The following is a 13,923-nucleotide window of genomic DNA, read 5'->3' as shown; positions in this document are numbered from 1 at the left end:
ATATTATGGTAATAATGACAGAAATTTAAGCTAAATGATTCTCCATTTAAACGTGGAAAGTAATAGTTTCTTGACAAATGAGATCTACATTTTATCAACCTATTGATTCTCATTTCTAGTTAAGTCTTTGTCAGACTTCATGATAAATCTCAATCTAAAGCTTAACTTTGATGACTTAAACACTCCACAGGTTATTAAGCTTGTGATCATCACACAGTGCAATTTACCTTTGACAGTTTCTCTCCTGTCCATTCTAGTAAGTCATTTGCCAGATTGTATTCTTAAATAAGTTTCTTAAAAACCTGAGCTTCAGTTTTCTTACATGTAAATGACCTCACCATGTTTTTGGGGGGACTTAATGAAATCATAGTATGAATCATAACATAAACTCTACATGTATTAGAGATTCAATAAACATTAGGTTCTTTACCCCCTGCTTGAAAAGTAAAAACAAAAATAATTACTATTTTCTCAGAAATAAAGTATTCCCAGCCTATAGTTTATCAACATATAATGTCCAATACAATATATCTCTCAAGTTGTTTTTACTCCTACTCCTATTCCTGTTAAGTAATGCAGTAAAACCGGCTTCATGACAGCTTTTGGGAAAATATGTGTGAGTGAAATTGAAGTTGACATATGAAATTCAGATCTATTTGGGAGAGTATTTAGATTGCTGTTTACCTACTTGTTAATAGAGCTCTATGAAGTGACAGGTTAGAAGAGAGGAAAAAACAAAAAAAGAGGAAAAACAGTGTCTGAGAAATCCGAAAAGAAAAGTTGAAAAAGTTCAGACAAAGCACAATGAAAATCTTCAATATTTTATAATCTAATGGAAAACTCATTATCCAAGATGCTTGAAAGAAAGAATAGAAAGGAAAATAAGCAGATACCCATCCAGTGGTTTTATGCTTACAAAGAGGTTAAGAATTTGGCTTGCGAGAATAGATGAGATTGGTTTTATGTCACAGAAAAAAAAAAATTACTGAGACTAAATCTATTAAACTTGCTTAGGGAAAATATAAATAGCCTTTCCAAACCTTTTTATTTGTATTAGCAGGCACAATTTCTCCATTAAGGCAAAGGTTTTTTTTTTTGTTTTAAATCCATCTCACTAAATATAAGTAAAATATTACTTTAAAAATGCAAATAATGGGAGATTTTTTAAAAAGTAAATTTTACCTTATGGGGAATGCTACTTGTGAGAAATAAGTGTAAGAAAATTTGCCTATTCATCAGGAAACCTGTGATCTGATACTGGACTCTCCCCACCCCCGCCCAGGTAGCTATGTAACAGAGGAAGCCCCATAACTTCTCTGGATCTCACCTCACTAACTTTAACAGTTTAGTAATTTTATTAAATTGTCTTTACAGTAATTTGTAAGTAAGTAGTTTGCCAAAGTGCTTGAACAAACTGTTTAAAAATAGTTTGAACATCAATATCCAGATCCCATTAGTCAGGGTCCTTCAGAGAGACAGAACAATAGGAGAGAGAGAGAGAAGTGATAGATAGATAGATAGATAGATAGATAGATAGATAGATAGACAGACAGACAGATAGATATGATATAGCTATAGATGGATATATGAGAGGAGATTTACTAGGTGAATTACTTCATGCAATTAAGAAGGTTGAGAAGTCCCATGAGAGGTCATCTGCAAGCTGGAGAGTCACAGAAGCTGGTAGCATGGCTCAGACAAGGTGCAAAGGCCTCAGAACCAAGGAAGATGATGGCATAATTCTCAGTCGTAGATCAAAGCCAGAGAAACTGGGTAGTGGTTGGTGCAAACTCCAGAGTCCAGAGGTTATAGATGTCGGAATTCTGATATCCAAGGGCAGGAGAAGAAGGGTATCTCAGCTTCAGAAAAAAGAGTATGAATCAACTTTCCTCTGCCTTTTTGTCTTATCTAGACCCTTAACTGATTGGATGGTGCCCACTCACACTGGGTGAGAGCAGATATTGCTTACCCAGTACACTGATTCAAATGTCAGTCTCTTCTGGAAACACCATCACAGATATATTTGAAAATAACGCTTCACCAGCTATCTGGGTATTACTTAATTCAGTCAAGTTGAAACATAAAGTTAACCATCACAAAATGTGGCATAATAAAGTATAAAAAATCTATTGTATAAAACGTATACTTACAAATTGCACAACCTATCTACCTTGAGAACCTGTAGTGATCAAAATATGCATAAAATTTTAGAAGCTATTAGGAAATCACATTTTGTTACATATATGTCAAAGGTGAAGTTAAGCAAAGTACCCCCAAGAATGTATTTATTAGTCACTGATTGTCCACATTAAAATACTTATTTTATTTGGGTCAGTATATTGCACCATCTGCAATACTGTATATATCTTTTTAAGAAGAAATTACAATTGTGAAGTTCATGAGCTCTTGAAGTTAATTTTGGTGGTTATACACAGTGCAGGTTAAAGGAGAGATTTTATCTTGCTTATGAAATTAGTTCTGGCTCATTACATCACAATAGGTTTCCTCAGGAAAACTAAATAACTGAGATCCAAGATTATGTAAGGGTACAGATGCATAAACTATTTGCTTTCACATGCATCCCCATTAATTTAAAAATATATGCTTGACACATGAAAACAGACAGATAAAATTTACCGTTATATATCATATAAACATAGTTTTGCTCTTCTAGTTAGTTTTAAAACTACTCCATATTTTTCCAAATTTAAGCATTACAAACTCAAAGAAGTGGTACTTTCGCCAAACTGATGTGTTTATTCTTATGTACAATGTTGAGTACAATTCTTATGTATAATATTTAGCAGCTGCGTTGATGGCATTCTGAATCACATCATTAGTCTTTCTGTGGATTTGGAATAAGGTCCCGCAAGACAAATTCATTTGTCATTATATTTATTATATATTCTCATAGAATTTCTTCCAACTGTGGTGACAAGATATCTGCAATAATAACAGTGGCAGCACCTAGTAATATCAATGGGAAGAAATAGGATTCTCCAAATATAGATGTGCAAGATGGAACACATTTAACTTTTTGGAATAACATTCAATAATCAATTTGACATTTAATGAACACAAATTATTTCCTGCCCTGAAACAAAATTAGTAAATAATTAGTGCAATAAGAAAAATTTTGCAGAAGTGTACAGTATTTTCACAGGTTGCCTGACAATACTAAAAAATAGTAATTAGCATGCTCTAGAATAAAACATCATATTATTGGGTAAGAAATATTTTTTAAATATTCACTACATTATCCAAATTACGTTTTGTCACTCTATCTCTTTCTCATGAGTTTTTGTAGCAGCGAATTTTCCCTGACCCCTTTGCCAGGGAGAACTGGAGTGTGGGCACTTGGACTAGCTGGCCACTTTGGCACTGGCTGATGCAAAGTCCACTCACTGGAACCCTTAACACTCGACCCCTCTGGGTGGGAGCATGCAGATGAGAGGGTGCAGGAACGGTGTGAGTGTTTTTGGGTGCCAGCCTGAGCAAAACTCCCTTTTGCCCATGGCAGCAGCTAGGGTGGAGTACCTGAGACCCCTGAAACTCCAGAGGGCTTGCGTTACAGTGCTTTCATAAGCTTGGCCTTACGCAGACTGCTAAGTGTTAAAAAGCTCAGTGGGCCCTCTGCCTTTTCACCTGAGGCGGTTGCTGTCTGCCAGTGAGGGCAGAGGGTCAGTGTGACAGCCTTTAGCATCCGCACCTGTGGCACCCAAGCTCTTGTTTGGCATTCAGAAAAAGTCAGGACGCTCGAACAAATTGAAGGGTGGTGAATGTGGAAGTTTTTATTGCTGAAGAAAGTGGCTCTCGGCGGGAAGAAGAGCTGTAAAGTGGATGGAGCGGGAAGCTGATCTTCCCCTGGAGTCTGGCTATCCCTTGTAGGACTCCTCCCCAAAGCAACACCTTCAAGCCCTTCCTCTGAGGTCAAGCTGCATCTCTCTAAGGTCTCCTAGTCTCTGACGTCCAGCTGCTTCTCCTCTTCTCTGCTTTCTCTGCCTGTGGAGCCTAAGTTTTTGTGGGCACAGGATGGGGGGCCGGGTGGGCCATGGGTGGTTTTGGAAAAGGCCACATTGCAGAGGGAAAACAGGAATGCATGTCCCTCCCTTTGGACTGCGGTTCAGAGTTGAGGGTGGGATCCTTGCTGGGGACCCACCCTCTTCTGCCCAGAATTTCCCTGCTTCCTGTCCCTATTATTTTGATAGTTTTTGAAGAGATATTGTTCTAAAAATAAAATAATGATTGTTACAGGAAATTTTAGGCTTGAGTTGTTAAAATGAATAAATAGTAAGGCTTATATCTTAATTTACCTTATAAGTGCAAGTCATTAACGATTAATGTTATGAGTGAATACTAATTATGAACAAAACAAATAATTTTTAGTTCCTTATAATTTACATACAATTAACGTAAAATATATTCTTCATTTGAAAAGATGTTTTTCTTTGTCTGCAGTTGGATATTTTAAAGGTCAAAACCAGAAAACTAGCAAATTTATGTTTTATATAACATAAAAATGATTGTGCATTGGCTTTGTACCGTCTCCCTTTATGAAAAGTGGCATACATTAATAATATAGGGCTAAAATAAAAAGACATTTTAATTTTTTCATATAAGTAAAGTCCACCGAAATTGAGGCCAAACCCATGCCTACATGTCAAAGTAAATTTTATTAGTAACCAGTTGATTATTATCAATGGTTGTACTATACCATTTCTATTACCCTCCAAAGTGTAAGTGAATAAGTAGTAAACAAAACAGTAAAACACATTGTAAAAGCATATTAATTAGATTTCATTTAATTGAAGATTCTAAAATTCAGAAAATCACTTGAAATCTAAAGGAAACTCCTTTATCCTGCCCTGGAAAATAAATGATGTACTGGAATGCAAGAAAGAAAAATCTCCAAAGCTTTAGACAGAAACTATTTGTATATATGTCTGTACATATGTTTCACCCACCCCAGAGACTGAGACATATGGCAATGCATTCAATGGAGTATTAGAGTATTTCATAAAAAATTGCAGCAGCTAAGATTATAGGAGAATAGACAAGATTCTTTCTGGTCCATGACATCATCATAAGTTACCTTGGGAAACCTAAGGAAAAAATATGCACAGTCATCTAATGGTACATATGCATAAAATATTTGTTTTCACATGAATCCCAATTAATTTAAAATATATGTTTGAGATATAAAAGCAGATAGAAAACATTTTGGAAACACTACATAAACATTATTTTGCTTCTCTAGTTTTAAAATTATTCCATATTTTCCCTAAGTTTGAAAAATCATATATTTTACAACAGTAACAGGGAAACCTGTGAAATCTCCAGGGACTTTGTAATTCACTTGGTTCCCTAAAATATTAAGTGAATTCAGGAGGAAATGAATGATTCTGGTGAATTATGAAACCAGAAATGACTTTTAATTTATTTCTTATATCAGTGCTCTCACCTTTTAGAAATCCCTTTAAGAAATGAACCTTATAGTACAACCTTACTATATTAAAACATAATAAGCTATTTCATTACTATTTTCATGTTTTGATTACATAGCTATAATCAAAAGAAAATGTTTAAAGGAGTAAAACACAAGCTACATTTATGAACACCATTAAAATCCTCAGTATTGCTTCTTTCAGCAGTATCAACAAGGTATGGTAATGTGACATAGGGGAAATTTGTGTATAATAAACAACAGTTTATTTTTAGATGTAGACAATTCATCCTATAGTAAATAGCATTAAAAATAACAACTTTTCATTTTTTATCACACCCCGTGATAATATAATGATTCTTTTTATTGAAGACTGATTGCAAAGAGCTATTTTAAATAATTCCAAAAGCTCAAAGGACATGCCTTCTCAAATTCCTCTAGGTGCTCCAAAAGTCAAGAAAGATTATGCCCAAGTTTCACATTATGAAGAATTATATTTACAAATATACCCTGATATAAACTTGAAAAGCAGAGCCCATTCTCAAGATATTAAATGAATACTTCTTTTTTAAATCATGGCATCAGTCCAAGGTAAATGTTTCTTCTACTTCTTCCCCAATCCTTTTATTTTTCCACCCAGCAATTAAAAGTCAGAATAATTTCACATTCTGGTAACACTTGCACCAAAAATATAATGGAACATATAGAAACAGCAAGAATTGTGACTATCAAGTCATAATTTTAATATGTTATTTCTTCTTTACCACCCCCTCCATGGATATTATACTTCATTTATTGAGGACATGCATCTTTTAATAACACTTTTAAACTGTGTAATGGGATGTTCAGTTTAATGTATAAACATACTCTCAGAAAACCTTGCAAATTAGAATGTTGGAAAATGGTGTTTCCCTAAGGCTGCTTAGAGCATACATTTAAATGGAGTACGACAACAGTGCAAATATGTGCCACTGAAAGCTCTCTATATGAATGCATCATTTGAATATTAATATGTTGATAGAGAATTGTTTTGTTTAAATAGAAGCTGTTTCATTAGAAGACAAAGGTATAGGCAGCAAACTCTAGGACTGATTTCCCAGAGTGGCAATTGTTTCTTTTTCCTTCAAAGCTATTGTCAGTTGCAATCTGTACAGATTTTTGTACTAACTTTTAGATATTTTATTAGATGGCATATTTTTGCTGGAAATGTCAAATAACTCTACTGATAATATCATATTTAGGGCAGAATTGGATTTGTTAGCAGATATAAGAATATAATCTGAGACTGGTTAAGAAATCTAATTTAGAATTTAAAAAAAAAGAACAGAAAAAGAAAGAAACAAACAGAAATGCCTGAAATGCCTGAATGTCTAAAATGAAAATTTCATGGGATGGGATTAACTGCAGAGTAAATAATTCAGATGAAATGTTTACTGAAGTCAAAGACTTACCCAAAGAAACTATCCAAAAGTAAAAAAAGAGAAAAATTAACAAAATAATAAACTAGTAGTACTGAAGAATGAGAAATAGGACAACTTCAAGCAGCCTAAATTAAGTGTAAATGAAGTAGCTGAAGAACACAAGGGTAATACAAAAAATATTTTAAAAATATATAGGTGGAAAATTTCCAATATGATAAAACTTTGAAGCCATAAATCTAAGAATATCAACAACATACAAACAAAAGAAACACGAAAAAACTATACCAAAATCTCACAATAAATTACTTCCTTAAAAAATAAATAAAAATGTTAAAAGCAGCAAAGACTGCATTATGACAAACAAAAAAGGATAAGATTTAACAACAGGTTTATGATTAGAAACAAAGGAAACAAAGACCAACATCTACAAAGATCTGAAGAAAAAAAAAATAGTTAACCTAAAATTCTATACACAGTGAAAATATATTCCAAAAACAAACAAACAAACAAAAACCAGAGGGTAATGGGCAAAATGGCATAGATTTCTCCCTCCTTTCTCCTTCCTGCTAAATACAACTACAAGCCATGAAAATAATGAAAAGGCAACCAAGGAGAGCTCTTAAAGGTGGACAGAAGAAGACAATTGGTAATGGATCCCAGGACTGGAGAAACTATGCAATAGCAGGAAGTTTTATGAGCTCCCACTCAATAATAACAGAGAGTCTAGAGGCAGGCTTCTAAAAGAAATGCATATCCTGACCACCAATTGAACAGAAGGTGGCCAGGTAGGTTTATTCCTCTTAGGATTAAAGAACAGTGACAGCAACAGCATCCAGTGTGTGCAGAAGCATTGGCAAAGGTGGTTAATGGGAGTTCCACTAACATTAAGTAGCTAAAGAGAGGGTTTTGTTTCCACTCTGGGCCTGGGGATCTATTTGTTCACGTTGAAACATCAGGCAGTGCGGGGAACTGACAAGGAAAATCACACCAGAACAAATATCTAGACTGGAAAGTCTTTTCTTTCCATGGGTCTGACACAGCCTTCCTTACTTTAGATACATCCGGTGGCCAGGGGACACAAGGAAGGGGAATCTTACCACAATATGCAATCTGACCCCGAATGTTCTCTACACCTCTCAGGGCTGAAGTACCTCTTTACTCACTGGGAGACACGAAGCAGGAAAGTGGCTCTGGTTTGGCCAGAAAATACTGCCACAACTGCTCAGTTCAGAAAACAGATTTCATCTTCATGGGTCAGAGACCACCTTTCTCCATCTAGAGGCATAAGGAAGCCTGGCTTGTGGAAGCTCCTTCCACCTCCTCCGGCCACAGCACCATTAGAGAACAGTATTTGTTGACACCGAGAGCTTTTAAAATAACACACACAAAAAAGCTTTAAAAAATAATTGAAAGCAGAGCCCACAAAAATAGCCCAAGACCCACGTATTAAACTTACACAGGTTAATTGACTGAAAAAAGAAAAGATTTAAATAAGACCCAGAGTCTCTTAACATAAGAGATAAAATGTCCAGGACAAAATAGAAAATCATCTGTCATTCCAAAAGAAAAATCACAACTGGAATGAGAAAAGACCAATAACTGATATGCACATTGAGAAAAATTAAATAGTGGAATTATCTAACAAGGGATTTAAAACTCTCATCCTAAAAAATATTTTAATGAGAAGTTACAGATTCTCTTGAAACAAATTTTAAAAATTGGAAATGTCAGCAAAGACACTGGAGTTATAAAATGGAAACTGTAAAGATGAAAAACACTATACTGAAAGAACCCTCACTAGGTAAGCTCAGTAGTGGTATAAAAATGATACAGAATAAAATCAGTGAACTTGAGAACATATCAATAGAATTTGTCCAACTGGAACATCAGAGAAGATGTAGACTTAAAAAATATTAGAGCCTCTAGGACTATAGGATAATTTCTTTAAATTAACATTCATACTATCAAAGTCTCAGAAGGCGAGGAAATAGAAAGTGGCTGAAATACTAGCTGCAAATTTCCAAAATGTGGTTAAATACATAAACCTACAGATTAAAGAAGCTGAGAAAACCACAAATAGGATAAACTCACATAAATCCACAGTAGATGCATCAAAATTAACATGTGAAGATTAAAGAAGAGTTTAAAAGTTTGAAAGCGGCAAAAGAGGAACAACACATTACCTACACGAGTAAGCTAATTCAAATGACAGTTAACTTTCTCATCTGAAAACATGGAGGAAGTGGTATAATATTTTTGAAGTGTGGAAAAAAATAAACACAAGTGTCCACTATTAATTCTTATCTGTGAGAACTATACTTCAAGAATGAAGTTTGAATAAATGATCAGCCCAGTGAGAATAAGCAAAGCCTATTTATTCAGAGTTTGCTATAGTAAAGGAGTCAGAAGCTCATTTGGATTTGGCAGAAATTCAAAGCCAAGCGGAGGAGGAAAGCTTTATAGGAGGAAAAAAAGATGGTTTCTGACATCCCTTGGTTGGAGGCAGCCGGGATGGGGAAAGTGGAGGTAGGCTAACTAGAGCAGGGCATCCTGTATGGTTAGTTAGGAAGGTATATTTGGATTTCTCCAATTGTTCCTAAGTTAGAATTGAGGGCAAAAATTAGGAAACCTGTCAGTTGCTGTTAAAGTTTTGACTGTTCAGATTTGCTTGCCACAGAAGTTGTGGTTGGGCTTCCTGCACCATTTGCCGCAGGTTGTAATTTAGCCTTCCAGACTGATTGTTGCAGACTGTGAGTTAGAGTTCTGGTTTAAATCTAGCTGTTGTTTGGATACCCAGTGAGGAGAAATACAGGTATTTTCAGGTGAAGGAAAGTTAAAAGAATGTGTCTCTAGCCTACCTACAGTTAAAGAATGGCTAGAAGAAGTTCTTCGAACAGAATAAAATGATGAAACTTTTGGCGCATTAAGAAAAAAGAAAGGCCCAGGCGCGGTGGTTCATGCCTGTAATCTCAGCACCTTGGGAGGCCAAGGCAGGAGGATCACTTGAGGTCAGGAGTTTGAGACCAATCTGGCCAACACGGTGAAACCTCATGTTTACTAAAAAAATAATAATAATAAAGCCTGCAATGGCTAGAGAGGTTAGCCAATTCATGAATTATTCATTACCCAATTAAACTTCTAAAAATTTAATTTGGCTGAAGTTCTTCTTTTATCATGATAAAGAATACATGGAATTTGTTTATATCATTTTATAGCTGTGTATGAATCTACAATTATCTCAAAATAAAACGTTTAGTTAAATAAAAGCATAAACCACCAACAAAGAAAAGGAGAATGAAGATGTTTTCAGACATTAAAAAAGCTGAAAGAATTCATTACCAGCAGAACTTCAGTACAAGAAATCTTAAAGGAATTCCATCAGGTATGAGGACTATGATACCAGATGAAATTTTAAGTCTGCTCAAGAATAAGAAGCACAAGAAATAGTAACTATGTGTGTAACTCATGTAGCTTAGAAGCATATTCACATTTTCTCTACCTCTCTTATTTATCTATAATAAAGTTTTACCTATAATGAAGTTATATTTTTATATTCATGGTGCAGGGATGTATTTTGGACATAATTTGAAGGGAGTATATATATTAATATCACGGCTTTACTACTTACTAACCAAATAGCTGTAAGCAAGAAATAGTTTTCATATATTATTTTTCAATTTAGAATAAGGCTGTCAATACTATTGTTATATTACTATTATCAATGGAGATGAACTAATACGCATTTAAACAGCCAACACAGTATCAGGTTCGTAATTGTTAATCCTTAAATAATGTGTTAATTTCTTTGATGAACATTGTGTCTTCCTAATCTTACCCCCTGTTTAATCATATTGTTATTGAACTTTCAAATATTTAACTCTTAAAATCCTATATTAATTGAAATCCAGCTTTATGGTATTAACATTTTTAGATCTCCATCCTATTTCTTATAGTTTTAAGGAGAATTTCTTTCTGAGTTTACAGAATATGTTTATCAACAATAAATGTATTATTTTCTGGAAGCATCCCATTAGTGTTTTTGTTTGTTTGCTTGCTTGTTTCCTTGTCATCACCAATTTAGGTCAACTAATATTGTTGTGTTGAGAAACTAGATATTCCACTAGGGACTAGGGAAGAAAGGTGTAGAATTTCTTAAAATTTTCAGCATTTAAAAAATTTTGTTAAAGCACCAGAAGTAGGAGGATTAGGAGACCAGTGAAGTGTATGTCTTCTCCATCTTCACAGACTACAAAGGACTGTTTGCTGCAGCTGCTGGCTGTATCAGCCACAGCACCATAGAATTTTTGAGTTAACTATAAAACATATTACTTAGATTTCAGATTCATAATCCCTCTGGTGACAGTTATCTAGGTCAAATTATGGTATCAATAGACCTTAATTGTATAATTCTATTAAATAATTTCCTGAGCACTTAATATCCAATTATTTAAATATTTATTAAACATGGATTTTTTGTCAAATACTATATTTGTCACTTTTATATAACTTTTGTAAGATATGTTTTTGGTCCTTGAAGATCCCCAGATCTCAGTCTGTTTGCCTCCTACCTGACTTCTTCTGATAAATATGTTTCTTTATAAGGCCTCCATTGAATTCAAACAGTTTTTATTAAGCTACTAGAGGATTCAGGTTCCACCCTATTGCAAAAAAAGTCAAGAAAAAATTAGCTGGTAGAATTAACAGTGAAGGGGAGAAATATAGTTATTAGTGTTACACTGTCATTCAGATCTCATAATAAAGTGTAATTAAAATATTCTATTTATAGAAACTATCTGTGACAATAAAAATGCTAATATGAATCACCAGCATTCAAATAGTTAACTATATTTGGTTAAATATTTATATTATTTTTCCTTCATCTTATAACTCAGGTAATCAGCCATAGTTGGAAAAAATAAAGAAAAATCACTAATATCATAATTTACTAAATAGCTTAACTTTATCAACTTAAAGTTAATATCAAAATACTGACATCATTTAATAGAAAAGTGAAAAATTGTGCCATTTTAAAACTACTTTTAACCTCAAGCAGTGGCAGAAGCATCTATTCCCGTACAAAAATTGATGTCAATAGACTCATTTTTATTGCATGATTTTCAAAAAAGAGTATATTTTCCCCTGTAACAATGAAAGCTTAAACATTTTATAAGTAGTTATGCAAAATAGCCTTATAAGAAGAAATGAATAATGTATTTCTCCTGACTTACATTTCTGGGTTCTAAAAAAATATATCTATAAATCAGTTTCTTAACTTAGTAACATCTAGATGCCTTTACCTTAAGAGTTATATGGCTTTTATCCACCTGTTTTGAACAAAAATCTATATCTGTTACCTCTATTACCTACTTTGTAGGCAACACATAATTACTAAAAATGTATAAACAAGCACAATATCCATAATACAGAAAATCACATTCAGTATATTTAGTTTCTATGATGTCATATTTCTGCAAAAGGCTTTAGTTTATTGACAGCTAACAAAGCCCAAATATGTGGAAAGGGGATGATGTAAGTATAAATAGCAACCAAAATTCTCTCCAAACATTTATTATCAATCTGATCATTCAGACATGTATAAAGAATTCTATGTAATACAGTAACAAATATCCTGTTGGTTATTGTAAGCAATGTGCAAACTCATGTAAATTGGGTATTAAGTTATGTACAGTCTTCTGATACCAATATCTTAATATTGTTTGAAAATTTTTACACACAAAATGATTTTAGCTTTCCAATGGCGATAATATTGATCAATGCCTATTCAAAAGGAAAGGTATAATGATCATCTGATGATTTTCCTTATCCTTCTCCTCTCAAAGTTACAATACAGTATTTACCGTGTCAAAACTACACAATGCCATAGTAAGTACTAGAATATAAAGTATTATAAATGGGAATTTTCCAAGTGTATCAACTTAAGATAATGTAGTCAAATATGTTATTTTAAAATGTTTATTGATATGGTTTGAGTTTGTGTCCCTGCTCAAATCTCATGTCGAATTGTAATCCTGAATGTTGGAAGAAGGGCCTGTGGGAGGTGATTGCATCATGGGGTAGATTTACCTTTTGGTGTTCTCCTAATAGCGAGTGAGTTCTCATGAGATCTGGTTGTTTAACCACATGTATCACCTCCCACTTTGCTCTCTTCCTTCTTCTCCAGCCATGTAAGATGTACCTGCTTTTCCTTTATCTTCTGCCATAATTGTAAGTTTCCTGAAGCCTCCCCAGCCATGTTTCCTATTCAGCCTGTGGAACTATGGGCAAATTAAACCTCTTTTCTTTATATACTACCCAGTCTCAGGTAGTTCTTTATAGCAATATGAGAATGGACTAATATATTTATGTTTTTATTTTTTATCAATTAAGGAGAATTTAAATCAGTGATGTTGATCTATGGCCTTCCTTGGCTAATTTAAATTTTAAGTCCTGAAAATCCTTAATCTACACAAATTGTTGCTACTTCCTGGCCTTATGATTTAAGATGGTAGGTGAGATGAATGCAAAGGGTGTTTGGTTTCTACACATTGTCTACAAAACAAAGATAGTTAAACATTTGGATACAAATCTCTTGTATAGACCAGAGATTGTCAGAATGAACCAAAAAAACAAGACTCAACTGTATATTGCCTACATAATACCCATTCAGGGAGAAAACTCTAAATAACTCTGGGAATAGCAATGACTTTTTAGATCCAGCATCCAATATACAACCTGTGAAACGAAGAATTGATAACAAGGACTTTATTAAAATTAAAAATGCCTGCTCTGTAAAACACAATGTCAAGAGAATGGAAAGACAAGCCACAGACTGAGGTAAAATATTTGCAAAAAACACATTGGAGAAAAAAAATCCCTGCTTTCTAAAATATACAAACAACTCTTAAAACTCAACAATAAGAAAATAAATAGACTGATTAAAAAATGTACATAAGACCTGAACTGATACTGCAACAAAGAAGATATACAGATGGCAAATAAGCATATAAAATCATGTTCCACATTACATGTCATTAAGTAATTATAAATTAAAACAACTAA

The sequence above is a fragment of the Mandrillus leucophaeus genome, unplaced genomic scaffold, assembly GCF_000951045.1.
Source record: "Mandrillus leucophaeus isolate KB7577 unplaced genomic scaffold, Mleu.le_1.0 Scaffold92, whole genome shotgun sequence".
Classification (NCBI taxonomy): Eukaryota; Metazoa; Chordata; class Mammalia; order Primates; family Cercopithecidae; genus Mandrillus; species Mandrillus leucophaeus.
The sequence above is the reverse complement of the archived record's forward strand: the minus strand, read 5'-3'. Positions refer to the sequence as shown.